Source organism: Muscardinus avellanarius, assembly GCF_963383645.1.
Source record: "Muscardinus avellanarius genome assembly, chromosome: 12".
In the NCBI taxonomy this organism is placed as follows: Eukaryota; Metazoa; Chordata; class Mammalia; order Rodentia; family Gliridae; genus Muscardinus; species Muscardinus avellanarius.
The window spans coordinates 78,586,609-78,600,946 of record NC_137798.1 but is presented as its reverse complement, the minus strand read 5'-3'; the positions used below and the strand labels follow the sequence as shown (position 1 = coordinate 78,600,946).

General features: G+C 39.9%; 1 protein-coding gene across 4 annotated transcripts in view; it reads right to left on the bottom strand.

Moving 5' to 3' along the window:
• LIN52 (lin-52 DREAM MuvB core complex component) overlaps positions 1–14,338 on the bottom strand; it is a gene marked incomplete at both ends in the record, with an annotated part of 100,998 nt that overhangs the window by 67,419 nt on the left and 19,241 nt on the right. The window lies entirely within an intron of this gene.

Genomic DNA, 14,338 nt, shown 5'->3' with positions numbered 1-14,338 from the left:
ATTCTATCACCACGCCAACACCACCCCCCTGGCTCTATTTTATTTTTTATTTTGACACAGAATCTCACTATACCCAGGTAGTACATACAAATTTTAAGTGTGCATTCAACCAGGCATGATGATGCACACCTATAATTCCATACTTGGGGCTGAGACAGAAGAACAGCAGGTTCAAGACCAGCCTCAGCAATGTAGCAAGGCTCTCAACAACCCAGTGAGACTATTTATTTATTTATTTATTTATTTATTTATTTATTTATTTTCAATGATACTGGGGATGAAACCCAGGGCATTGTACCTCTGAGGTATACCCCTAGCCCTATTTTTCAGTCTTTTTATTATTTATTTATTTATTTATTTATTTATTTATTTATTTATTTACTTACTTACTTATTTATGGTACTGGGAATGGAACCCAGGGGCTTTATACCCCCGGGCTATACTCCCAGGCCTATTTTATATTTTATTTGAAAACGGTCTCACTAAATTGCTGAGAGCCTCACTAAGTAGTTGAGGCTGGCTTCGAACTTGCACAATCCTCCTGTCTCGGCCTCCCAAGTGCTGGGAATACAAGCGTGCGCCACCATACCTGGCTTCAGTCTTTTTATTTTGAAACAGGGTCTCACTGAGTTGTGAAGGGCCTTGCTAAGTAGCTGAGGCTGTCCACAAACCGCCATCCTCTGGTCTCAGCCTCCTGAATTCTGGGATTACAAGCATGCACCACCAAGCCTGACCCAGAGACACTATTTAAAAATAATAATAATAAAAAGGGTGTATCCTGGAAGCAGAACACTCCTGAATTCAATCTCCAGTACCAAAAAGGAGGAGGAGGAGGAAAGGAAACAGGAAAAAAAATTGTCTTACGTGGGAAGGTGAATTCAGTCCCTGATAAAACAAAAAGTCCCTCCTTTTGTTGTTCTATCCATGCTACCAACTAACATGCTCAAGAGAAACGCCTAGACATCTAGAAGTCACTCTTGATATGCTCTCTCTTCTCTGTCATCTAGCAGAGCCAATTTATCAAGACTTTTTTTTTTTTTGGTGGTACTGGGGGTGGAACTTGGTCATTCTATGTCTGAATTACATCCCCAGCCCTATTTTTTATTCTTTATTTTGAAACAGAATCTTACAGGTGTGTACCACCATATCAGGCTAAGACTTATTCTTTATCCTAAAATATTCTCAAATTAACTACTTTTTCCAAGTCCACTCCCAGCAGCTAGCTCACCTAGCTCTCGGCATTATAGCCACAGACACTGCAATGACTCCTACTTTGTCACCCTTGTTCCTCTACTGCACTCCTCCAAGCCATTTTGTCTTTTTCTTTTTTTCTTTAGGTCTGGGGATGGAACCCAGGGGCATGTGACCTCTGAGCTATACTCCCTGCCCTATTTTTTATTCTTTATTTTGAAGCAGGCTCTCACTAAGTTGCGGAGGGCCTCACTAAGTAGCTGAGGCTGTCCACAAACTGCGATCCTCTGGTCTCAGCCTCCCGAATGCTGGGATTACAAGCGTGCGCCACCATGCCCGTCCTCCAAGACATATTCTACATGTCCAGAAACAGAATTTTTTTTGCTTTATAGCCCTTTGATGATTTTTCAGTGTTATTAGGATAACGTCCAAAATCCTTAGTAAAACCCAGAAGCATCGCATAAACTGATGCTTACCTCACAAATCACTGAGCTCCGGTCCTCTTTGCCTTCTTTCAATTCTTCAAAGGATCATGCTCCTTCCCACTCCCAGACTTTGCTGTTCCCTCTTGGCACAACTCATCCTTTCCTTCCACCCTGTTAATTTTCACTCATCTTTCAAACCTAAATACCGCTTTCTCAGGAGCTCTGTCCCTGTCCTCTTAACACCTGCCCTGCACTGTACTTAGAACAGCTTATCAACAAATGATTATTTGTGTAGTGTCTAATCGACTAGAATGTTAGCTCTATGACAACAGGAACCATGCTTGTCTTAATTTACTTTTTTTTTTGGTAGAGGAGGTTGGATATTGAGCCCAGGGGCATTCTACCTCTGAACTGCCAGCCTTGTTGTTTTGTTTTGTTTGTTGCGGTACTGCAGATGGAACCCAGGGGCATTCCACCTCCGAGCTTCACTCCTAGTCCTATTTTTTAGTCTTTATTTTGAAACAGGGTCTCATTGAATTGCACAGGGCCTCACTAAGTAGCTGAATCTGACCACAAACCACGATTCTCCTGTCTCAGCCTCCCAAATGCTGGGATAACAAGCGTGCGCCACCACGCCCGGCTCCTTATTGTATTTTTGTATTTTGAAACAGGGCCTCATTAAATTACTCAAACTGCCCTTGAACCTGTCATCCTCCTGCCTTAGTCCAGTTCCCAAGTCATTATAACTTAACTGAAATCACTGACACCTGTAATTCCCCACCCATACCTTTTGTAGAATTATACAGAACACTACTCTGAAACCATCCCATCCAAATTATTTTTTAGCCTGCCTGATGTCATCTATCCTCACCCCTCCAAAAATCAGAAGAGAATGAAATACTGCAAGCATTTTATGGCAAAATCCTCTTTGTGTTTAAGACCATTTCAGAGGCAATGTTGGGTTTATGAAATAACTTGACTAATGGATAAAAGATACAAATGCTTATAAGCCTTAAAGGTAATTTGAGAATCTGTGTATCCTAATTTGTTAACCAAGGGAAAAATGAAAACTAATGGCATGTTTTATTTCCCATTATCATAATACATTTTTAAAAACAAAATACTTAAGGCTAAATTGACAATTTCTAATTATGAGAAATAACCTTGATCCCTTTAAAGTGGGATTTCTACATTTTATTCTTATTACTACCTAAATAGGATGCCATGCTAATGACTATGGTGAGATGGTACAGTAATGCATAAAACAAAGAAAAATAAGGGCAGGTTGCAAATGGTATCTGAGAAAGCAGGTTTCAACCCTGTATTGCTTTTGAACCAAGTTCCCAGGTTTTATTTTTCAGGTTAAACAAAATTTGACAATACTTTCTTGAATTTCCAGCTCTTATCAACAGATATGACTGAAAAACATAAAAGAAATTCATCTTCACAATCAAAGAGATGGACATTAAAACAAAATATTAATATTTTGGCTATCAAGTAAGCAATGAAAAAATTATAATGCTTGGTATTAGCAAAGATGAGGGGGTGGGAAGTACCTTTCTGGAAGACAGCTCTCAATTTTCCTCTCAATCAGTGGTCCTATAAGTCTCCAATTATTTGTAAAATGCCTACCTCCTACAATGAATTATCCTTGTGCTGATATAACCCAAATACAGCTTTTAAGCCAGGCATGGTGGCGCACGCTTGTAATCCCAGCATTTGGGAGGCTGAGACCAGAGGATCATGGTTTGTGGACAGCCTCAGCTACTTAGTGAGGTCCTCCACAACTCAGTGAGACCCTGTTTCAAAATAACGAATAAAAAATAGGGCAGGGGGTGTAGCTTGGAGGTTGAATGCCCCTGGATTCCATCCACAGACCCGCAACACACACACACACACACACACACACACACACACACACACACACACAAATATGGCTTTTAATTAACAGATACAGCAACAACAATTTGGCCAATTCTTGTTACTTTAAATTTAAGTATTTGAAACTTTTGGTCAGTTAAGAAAGAACTGAAGATTTACTATATATACAAAGGCTCTACCAATTCCCTAGACTCCTCTCCAAAGCTTTCTGAATGAAGAAGTACTAATCTGGAAGAACACTGTACAAAATTAAATCATTCCACTTAGGCCTTGACCTTCCAAAGAGTATAGGAACTTCACAAATTTAAATCCTTGAGATCAAACATTATATGAAACATTACCTGTTGCATAGTTATATGACACAAGATCTCTGCCTTCATCCTATTAACAACCAATCTTGGAACAGCAGCCCCCAATCCCAGGTCTGGGGGTTGACTCAGCAGCACTCCATCACTGAGACACATCCCATTCTCTTTTATTTTTTATTTTGAGATAGGGTCTCCCTAAGTTTAAATTGCCAAGCCTGGTCTTGAACTTGTAATTCTCCTGTCTCAGCTTCCCAAGTAGCTGGGATTAGATAAACAGCTTTACCTATTTCTAAAAAAACAAAGATGTCTTGGCTACCAAGGGACCGGTAAGTTATGTGATTTCTTTTGTATAAGTATCTTGCCCCCATTTGACTTCCCTGACATTATCCAGGCTCAAAACATTATGGTAATTTCAGCTAATCCCCTAACACCCACCCACTTACCTAGTCCTACAAATGACACAATGCTAGAATATCTACTGTTCATCTTTTTCCTTTTTTTTTCTTTTTCTTTTGTGGTACTGGGGGTGGAACCCAAGGGCTTTTCACCTATAGGCTATACTCCCAGACCTATTTTTATACTTTATTTGGAAACAGGGTCTCATTAAGTTTCTGAGAGCCTCACTAAGTAGCTGAGGCTGGCTTCGAACCTATGCGATCCTCCTGTCTCAGCCTCCCAAGCGCTGGGATTACAAGCATGCGCCACCAGGCCCGGCTTTACTGTTTATCTTTTTTTTTTTTTTGCAAGTCTGGGGATGGAACCCAGTAGCATTTGACCTCTGAGCTACACCCCCTGCCCTATTTTTGTATTCTTTATTTTGAAACTGGGTCTCACTGAGTTGCAGACGACCTCACTAAGTAGCTGAGGCTGTCCGCGAACTGCGATCCTCCAGGTCTCCACCTCACGAATGCTGGGATTACAAGCATGCGCCACCAGGCCCGGCTTTACTGTTTATCTTTTTCTTTCTTTTTTCTGGTACTGGGGGGTGCGACCCAGAGGCTATACTGCCAGACCTATTTTATACTTTATTTGGAAACAGGGTCTCACTAAGTTGCTAAGAGCCTCACTCAGTAGCTGAGGCTGGCTTTGAACCTGTGTGATCCTCCTGTCTCAGCCTCCCAAGCATGGGGATTATAAGCGTGCGCCACCACGCCCAGCTTACTGTTTATCTTTTTCTAATCCTCACTGCCGCTGTCCATTCAAGCTCTCACCCTGGACACCACAATAACTTCCTGCCTCTGGTCTCTACCTTTCTATTCTATTCCATGTACCAACACCTCCTAAAGGTATGTGACTATCCTCCTCAAGATCTTCATTACAAAATATTTCATGACAGAAGAAAATGCTTAATATAGAAAAAAAATTTAAAAAGCAGGCTATACATATAGTTTCAGTTATGTTAGAAAAGTATATAACTGTAGCCTGGTATGGGGGCGCACACTTGTAATTCCAGTACTTGGAAGGCTGTGACAGGAAGATCACAGGTTTGCAGCTAGCCTCAACTACTCAGTGAAGCCCTCCACAACTAAGACCCTGTTTCAAAAATAAAGAAAAAACAGGGCTACAGGTGTAGTTTGTTCAATCCCCAGTACTGCAAAAGTAAAAAATAAAAAAGTGTATGTCTGTGCATATGTATGGGCATATTTATGAATGTAACCACACATATCCATATATAAAGGGACCAAAGAGATGTGGGAGGCTGGAAGCAGTGGTGCATGCCTCTAATCCCTGATATTCAGGAGGCTAAGGCAGGAGGATCACAAGCTCAAGAATAGCCTGGGCAACTTAGTGAGACCCCCATATCTAAAAAAAAAAAAAAAAAAAAAAATATATATATATATATATATATATATATATGGCTGGAGATGTACCTCAGTGGTAAAGAGTGCCCCTGGACTCTACCCCCAGTACCACAAAGTGGGGGAACACTCAAATTTAATAGCAGTTATCTCTTAAGCTATGGCGTTTTATTTTCTTCTTTATGTCAAATTTTTTGGGGGAGTGGTACTACTTTATTATTATTATTATTGTTGTTATTATTATTACATTCCTTTTTGTGTATATGTGTTTCTGGAGATTAAACCCAGGGGTATTCTACCTCTGAGCTATATACCCAGTCCTATTTTATTCTTATTTTGAAATATTGAAATAGAGTCTCACTAGATTATTGAGAGTCTCACTACTTGCTGAAGTTCTCCTTGACCCTGCAATCCTTCTGTTTCCGCTTCCCAAGTACAGGGATTATAGCATGTGTCACTTCTCCCAGCTTATTTTTTATTTTGAACCAGGATATCCCCAAGTTGCTGAGTGTCTTGCTACATTGCTGAGGCTGGTCTCAAACCTATAATCCTCTGTCTCAGCCTTCCAAGTACTGGGATTACAAGGATATACCACTATGTCCAGCTACTTTCTTCTTTATCTTTTCAATAAATATATCTGTAGTAAAGTCTCTTTTAACCAAGTGTCTCCACAACCATCTATACTGAACATGTAGATAATGTTATAGTCATTAAAGTTCTTTGTATGTGTGGGGATTGAACCTAGGGGCCGTGTGTGTGTGTGTGTGTGTGTGTGTGTGTGTGTGTGTGTGTGTGTGTTTCTCTACTGGGGATTACACCTCAGCCTCATTACTTATTTTTTTGGTGTTAGGAATTGAAACCAGGGGCATTCTACCTCTGAGCTATTATTTATTGGTTATATAATAGGAATGTTTTCTATAATTAATAAAATAAACATGGTCTAATTAGTCCTTCAAGAAAAATTTATTAGTGAGGCCCTTTGAAACACAGTGAGACCCGGTTTCAGAATAAAGAATAAAAAATAGGGCAGAGGGTGTAGCTCGGAGGTCGAATGCCCCCTGGGTTCCATCCCCAAACCCGCAAAAAAAAAAAAAAATAAATAAATAAATAAATAAATAAAAGCTCTTATGCTGGGCATGGTAGTACATGCTTATAATTTCAGAGGATGAGACAGGAGGATCTCAGGTTCATGGCCAGCCTCAGCTACTTAGTGAGGTTCTCAATAACTTAGTGAGATTCTTTTTCAAAATACAGAATAAAAAATAGGGCTGAAAAATGTGGCTTAAAGATAGAATGTCCCTGGAGTCAATCCCCAGTACCACAATAAACAAACAAACAAACAAATATAAGCTCTTAAATATTTCTAAAATCTAGCTGGGTATAGTGGTGCACACTTGTAATCCCAGCATTTGGGAGGCTGAGACAGGAGGATTGACATTTTGTTTTTTGAGGGTTTTTTTTTGGTGGTACTGGGGGTGGAACCCAGAGGCTTTCTACCTCCAAGCTATACTCCCAGATATATTTTTTTACATTTTATTTGGAAACAGGGTCTCACTCAATTGCTGAGAGCCTCACTAAGTAGCCAAGGCTAGCTTCGAACCTGTGCGAGAGAGGAGGACTGCCATTTGCAGCCAACCTCAGCTACTTAGTGAGGCCCTTTGCAACTCAGTGAGACCCTGTTTCCAAATAAAGAATGAAGCCGGGCATGGTGGTGCACGCTTGTAATCCTTGTGCTTGGGAGGTGGAGACAGGAGGATTGTGCAGATTCAAAGCCAGCCACGCTGGCTTAAGAGACTGTTTCCAAATAAAAAAGTATAAAAATAGGTCTGGGAATGTAACCCAGAGGTAGAAGGGTTTCCAGGAACCCCAGTACCACCAAAAAAATTAAAAAAATAAAGAAAGAATAAAAAAAAATAGGGCTGGGGGTGTAGTTCAGAGGTAGAATGGCCCTGGGTTCCATCTCTAGTACCACACACACACACACAAATATATATATATGTATATGTACACACAGACAGACATATATATATATGTATATATATATATATTTCTAAAATCTATAAATATAAAAAATTTTAGAGCTGGGCATGGTGGCACATGCTTGTAATCCCAGCATTCAGGAGGCTGAGACCAGAGGATCGCGGTTCGCGGACAGCCTCAGCTACTTAGTGAGGCCCTCTGCAACTCAGTGAGACCCGGTTTCAAAATAAAGAATAAAAAATAGGGCAGGGGGTGGAGGTCAAATGCCCCTGGGTTCCATCCCCAGACCCGTGAAAAAAACAAAAAAAAAACCCTCTCAATTCAATGGTCCTAGGCAGTCCTTATTAATCAATCTATGCTGACATATAAAAGATTACTCATTCATTCATCTCCTACCCATACAGTTCTTTGTACTAAGAGTTTATCTCTATCTTCTATTAAGAATCATTTATTTAATTGTCTTATCTCCCTTTCCTACTAGATTTTTTCCTACTAGATTTTAATCTGCACAATGCAGTAATTATGTTTTATTCATCTTCATATCCCCTCAGAGCCTTGCATGAAGTAATTCATTCAAATAGTTACTAAACAGGACACTTTGTTCTTTTGCTATTATCTCACCATTCGAAATAACAATACTTAAAAGCTTTTATTTTAAAATAAATTCTTCTTGAAGGACTAATTAGTCCAAGTTTATGTCATCAATTTTAGCTAACATTCCTATTACAACTTCAAATATGGCACTGCCTGTTATCTCATGATAACCATCAGAGGCCAAGGATGCAAGAAAAGCCATTGGCAAGAGAAGTGGCTAAGGCAAGGGGGCTGAATCCATTTTGAGGGCCTCGTGTCTGAGAATGAGAGCTACGAAAATAAACAACCATAGTTTTGGAAATTTTTCTATCGATCTCCTCAAATGCAAAATGCTATTTTATTATCTATTTATTTATTTATTTATTTACGGTCCTGGGGATGGCACCAGAAACATTCTACCTCTGAGCTATACTTTATATTTTCTTTATAATTTATAATATAATTATTTATATTGAAACAGGGTCTCATTGAGTTGCAAAGGTCCTCACTCAAGTACCTGAGGCTGTCCATGAACCATGATCCTGTCTCAGCCTCCCAAATGCTGAGATTATAAACATACACCACCATGCCCAGCTGACAAAATGCTATTTTAGACAATAAAGACATCTAAAGACTCTGAGCATCAAAAATATACATTGCCTCAGAAAGGAGTTAAAATAAGATTGAGCCTAGTGTAGTGGCACATGCCTGTAATCCAAGCTACTTGAGAAGCTGAGGCAGAAAGGAGGTTTACAATTTCAAAGACAGCCTAGATAAATTAACAAGACCCTCTCTCAAAATAAAAGGAACTAGCAGGGTGGGGTGGCGCACCCTTGTAATCCCTGGGCTTGGGAGGCGGAGACAGGAGGATCACGGAGGTGTGAAGCCAGCCTCGCTGGCTTAGGAGATCCTGTTTCCAAATAAAAATATAAAAATAGGTCTGGGAGTGTAGCCTGTAGGTAGAACGTTTTTCCAGGAACCCCAGTACCACCAAAAAATAAAATAAAATAATAAATAAATAAATAAAACTAGGAATATATCTCAGAGGTAGAATGCTACAGGGCTCAATACCCATTACTACAAAAAACAATTTTTTTTTCTAAATTACATATATTGCCTGGCATGGTGGTACATGCTTGTCATCCCAGTACTAGGCTGAGATAGGAGGATCTTAGATTTGCAGCCAGCCTCAGCTACTTATTGAGGCCCTTCACAACTTAGTGAGATTCTGTTTCAAAATAAAGAATAGAAAATAGGACTGGGGATGTGGTTTGGAGGTAGAATGTCTCTGGATTCAATCCCTAGTACTGTAAAAATAAATAAATTACATATCTATGTATGTATGTATGTATGTAATTGAGTGACAAAGAAAAAACAAACTAAAAGTCAAACAAGATGTCAACAAAGTTGGGCAAGTACTCTGATAAAAATCACTAAATTAGCCAGGTGTGGTGGCACATGGCTATAATCCCAGTAACTGGGAGGCTGAGACAGGAGGATCTCAGATTCAAGTCCAGCGCATGGTAACTTAGCAAGACCTCATTTCAAAATAAAAAAATAGGCTGAAACATGGTGGTCATTCTAGCAGAGAGACAGTTATACATAGGATTCCATGGGAAGTAGAGGAAGAGGGAAAACAGTCTCCTTACAAAACAAAGTATTTTATTCATTTGTATTTATTAAATTTTTAAAATTCCATGGTATTCCTCTTCTGTAGTAGAATTTAATTATCTTAAAAAACAAAGTTCTATAATTTCCCCGCAAAAATTAAAAATTAAATAGGACTGAGGGTGTAGCTCAGAGGTAGAATGTCCCTAAATTCAATTCTCAGTACCAAAAAATAAATAAAAACCACACTTTTTTTAAACCTAAATTTAGCTCAAGAGATGCAGATACAAGAGAGGCTAAAAGTACTTAAGTCTCATGGTCTCGTGCTGCCATCTAGAGGCTAAAGGCTAGATGATTCTCCTGAATCAGTAGGACCAACAGGCCTTATAATGGAAGCCAAACAAATAACCTGATGTCAAGCCACAGAGAATATGCAGGATGTATGAGTCATAGTTATTCTTTCCCTCCCTTCTTCTCCAATTAGAATTAAACTCAACAGAGGTAACTGCCCTGTAGGATATTTCTTAGATGGGAAACAATTTATAAACACAAATGACCACTTCTTCAAAATTACATGCCTAGGAGGTAGTTAAGTGCACTATATCACCGGCTAATTTGGAGGCAGTTTTGTTTGATTGTTGTTGTTGTTTTGTGGTACCGGGGATTGAACCAGAGACATTCTACCTCTAAGCTAACACTCACCACTCCCTAGTCCTTTTTTTTTTTTTTTTTTTAAACAGGGTCTTCAGCACTTGGCAGGCTGAGACAGGAGGATCTGGGTTCAAGGACAGGCTCAGCTACTTAGTGAGTCCCTCACCAATTAGTGAGACCCTGTTTCAATATAAAGAATAAAAAATTGGGCTGGGGGTGTAGCTCAGAGGTAGAATGTCCCTGGGTTCAATCCCCAGCACCACAAAAAAAAAAGAGAGAGAAAGAAAGAAAGAAAGAAAAAGAAAAGAATAAAAAGAAAGAAAGAATGAATAAAAGAAAAGAAAAAGGTCCTGCTAGTTTGCTGAGGCTCTCCTCGAATCTGCAATCCTCCAGTCTTGGCCTACCAAGTACTTGGATTATAGGTATACACTACTACGCTCAGTTTTTCTTTGGTACCCACCAAAAAAAGTTGTACCAAATAGTTTCTGGTACAGACAACTTCATTAATGTATCAAACTTAAAAAGAAAAGTCGTTTTATTTTTTTAATGTGGTACTAAGGATGAAACCCAGAGGCATTCTACCTTCACTAAATACCCCAACCCTGTTTGTTTGGTGACTTTGAAGCAGGGTCTCACATTGCTAAGAATCTCACTAAGTAGCTGAGGCTGGTCTCAGAGCTGAGAGAGGAGGATCACAGGTTTGCAACCAGCCTCAGAAACTGGTGAGGCCCTCAGCACCTTAGTGAGACTGTTTCAAAAATAATATAAAATAGGAATGGGGGTATAACTTGGAGGTAGAATGCCTTTGAGTTCAGTTCCTAGTACACACACACACTCAAAAAAAAAAAAATAAGAATCCATTTGTGTGTGTGTGTGTGTGTGGTACTGGGGGGTGGAACCCAGGGGGCTTTCTACCTCTGGGCTATACCACCAGCCCTAATATTTTTTATAGTTTATTTGGAAACAGGGTCTCACTAAGTAGCTGAGACTGGCTTTGAACCTGTGCAATACTCCTGTCTCAGCCTCCCAAGTGCTGGGATTACAAGCGTGTGCCACCACACCCGGCATAAGAATCCAATTTTATTTATTTATTTATTTATTATTTATTTATTTATGGGCAGGACTGGGGCTAGAACCCAGGGGCATTCTACCTCTGAGCTACACACCCTGCCCTATTTTTTATTCTTAATTTTGAAACAGGGTCTCACTAAGTTGCGAAGTGCTTCCCTAAATAGCTGAGGGTATCCGCGAACCACGATCTTCCAGTCTCGGCCTCTCAAATGCTGGGATTATAAGCGTGCGCCACCATGCCTGGCAAGAATCCAATTTTAAAATGGGCAAAGGTGTTCACTTGGGCAGCACATATACTAAAATTTGAAGATGCTGATAAAGTTAGCATGACCTTAGAGGTAGAGCACTTGTCTAGTATGCTTAAGTCCTGGGTTCAATCCTGAGCACTACAAAAAAAAAGATCCAATCACACAGACCACATATTATATGGTTTAATTTATGTGCAATGGTTTAATTTATGTCCATGAGGCAAATCTGGAGGCATAAAACAGTTTAGTGGTGGTGGCCCAGGTCTCAGGAGTTTGAGGAAAAAGAGAGAGTGACTACATGTAAGTTTGGGTCTCTCTTGCGCGCGCGCTCTCTCTCTCTCTCTCTCTCTCTCATTTATTTTGTTATTGTTATTATTATTATTATTATTATTATTATTATTATTATTATTATTTTGCAGTACTAGGGATGGAACCCTGGGGCATTCTACCTTCAAGATACACCCCCAGCCCTATTTTTTTATTCTTTATTTTGAAACAGGGTCTCACTGAGTTGCAAAGGGCCTAAGTAGCTGAGGCTGCCCGTGAACTGTGATCCTCCTGTCTCAGCCTCCCAAATGCCAGGATGAAAAGTATGAGCCACCACACCCAGCTAAGTTCAGGTTTCTTTTTGGGGTAATAAAGATATTCTAGAATTGATTGTGGTTATGATTGCACAATTCTAAAAATATATAAAAACTTTTGAATTGTACACTATAAATAGGTGAATTGTAAGGTATGTTAATTACACATCAATAAAGCTGTTACAAAAAAATTTAAAAAGAAACAAATGAATCAGAGCCACAAGATTTAACCCTAGTTACAAATGGCATGATCCTCTGCTTTTCCCAATTTTCACATCTATTGTTAAATACTTCTAAGTTAGCCAATAAGTAGGTAATTTACATGACTTCTAAACATTCTGTTGCTTTCAAAAATGGGGGAAAATCAGAAAAGGGTAAAAACTGCTGAGAGTCAGTATTCAATAGGATTCACAATAATTTAATGGGTCCTACGATTAAAGGAAGCAATATCCTATTGTAACCTACAGAACTAAATAAGAATCATGATAGTAATAGAGTTCAAGTAAAAGGTAAAACAAGCCGGGCGTGATGGCGCATGCTTGTAATCCCAGCATTCAGGAGGCTGTGTGATAGGAGGACTGCGGTTCAAGGACAGCCTTAGCTGCTACTAAGTGAGGTCCTTTGTAACTCACTGAGACCCTGTTTCAAAATAAAGAATAAAAAACAGGGCTAGGGGTATAACTCAGAGGTAGAATGCCCCTGGGTTCCATCCCCAGTACAGCTTAAAAAAAAAAAAGATAAAAGATAAAAGATAAAAGAATACCATATCAACATACTTCACATTCTATTTACTCTGTGCAGTCATCCACTGTCATTAAGAGAATTCCCATCATCACAAGACCTTTAAATGTTACTTATCACTAAACACCAACTACCCAGAAAAAGAACAATTTCCAGCTTTCACCTTTTCATATTTAAGCCAATGGACTTCAACAGAAAAACTCTGGTATTAACTCTGAAGGCACCAAGAGTTTATCATTAATTCAATCAGAAAATACATACTGCACACCGGTTTTATGACAGGTGCTCTATGTACTACCAAGGCAGCCCCCAAATATGACTCTTACTTTAAAAATTAATATTCAACCCAAGGAATAAGAAAAATACCAACAATCTCCAACAAGAATAATTCAAGTACCTTACAAATGTACCAAATGAACCACTCTAGGAGCAACTTGGGAGGCTGGGCTAGAGAGCTTACTTTCAGGATACGAGATGAAAAGTAAAGATTCATTAAAAGAAAGGGTTTTCTAAGAAAAGAAAAGAGTAGCATGGACAAAACTAAGAAGATGGGAAAACGTTCCAGAAAGAGAATATTTTCAGTGGGGGCAGTGCATGGTGTTTCAGTAGGGGAGAAGTAAGTAAGTGTAAAGGCTAGAAACTGGGCGAGGGCCCAATCGGGCAAGGATTCTGAGGAGCCTGAGATAGCGGGATCTCAGGTTTGAAGCCAGCCGTAGCAACTAAGTGAGGTCTTGTTTTTTTGTGTGTGTGTGTGTGCGGTACTGGGGTGGAACCCAGGGGCTTTCTACCTCCGGGCTACACTCTCAGACCTAATTTTTATATTTTATTAGAAACAGGGTCGCCGGGCGTGGTGGCGCACGCTTGTAATCCCCGCGCTTAGGAGGCGGAGACAGGAGGATCGCGCAGGTTTGAAGCCAGCCGCACTGGCGTAAGAGACCCTGTTTCAAAAATATAAAATAGGTCTGGGAGCGTAGCCCAGAGGTAGAAGGGCTTCCAGGAACCCCAGTACCACCAAAAAAAAAAAAAGAAAGAAAGAAACAGGGTCTCACTGAGTTGCTGAGAGCCTAAGTAGCTGAGGCTGGCTTCGAACCTGTGCAATCCTCCTGTCTCAGCCTCCCAAGGGCTGGGATTACAAGCGTGCGCCACCACGCCCAGCCTAGGTCTTGTGTTTTAAAGCAAAAAATAAAGTAGGTCTGGGGGTGTAGCTCAGAGTTACTATGCCCCTGGGTTCAAACTCCAGCGTTCAGGAGGATCGCAGTTCACGAACAGCCTCAGGTACTT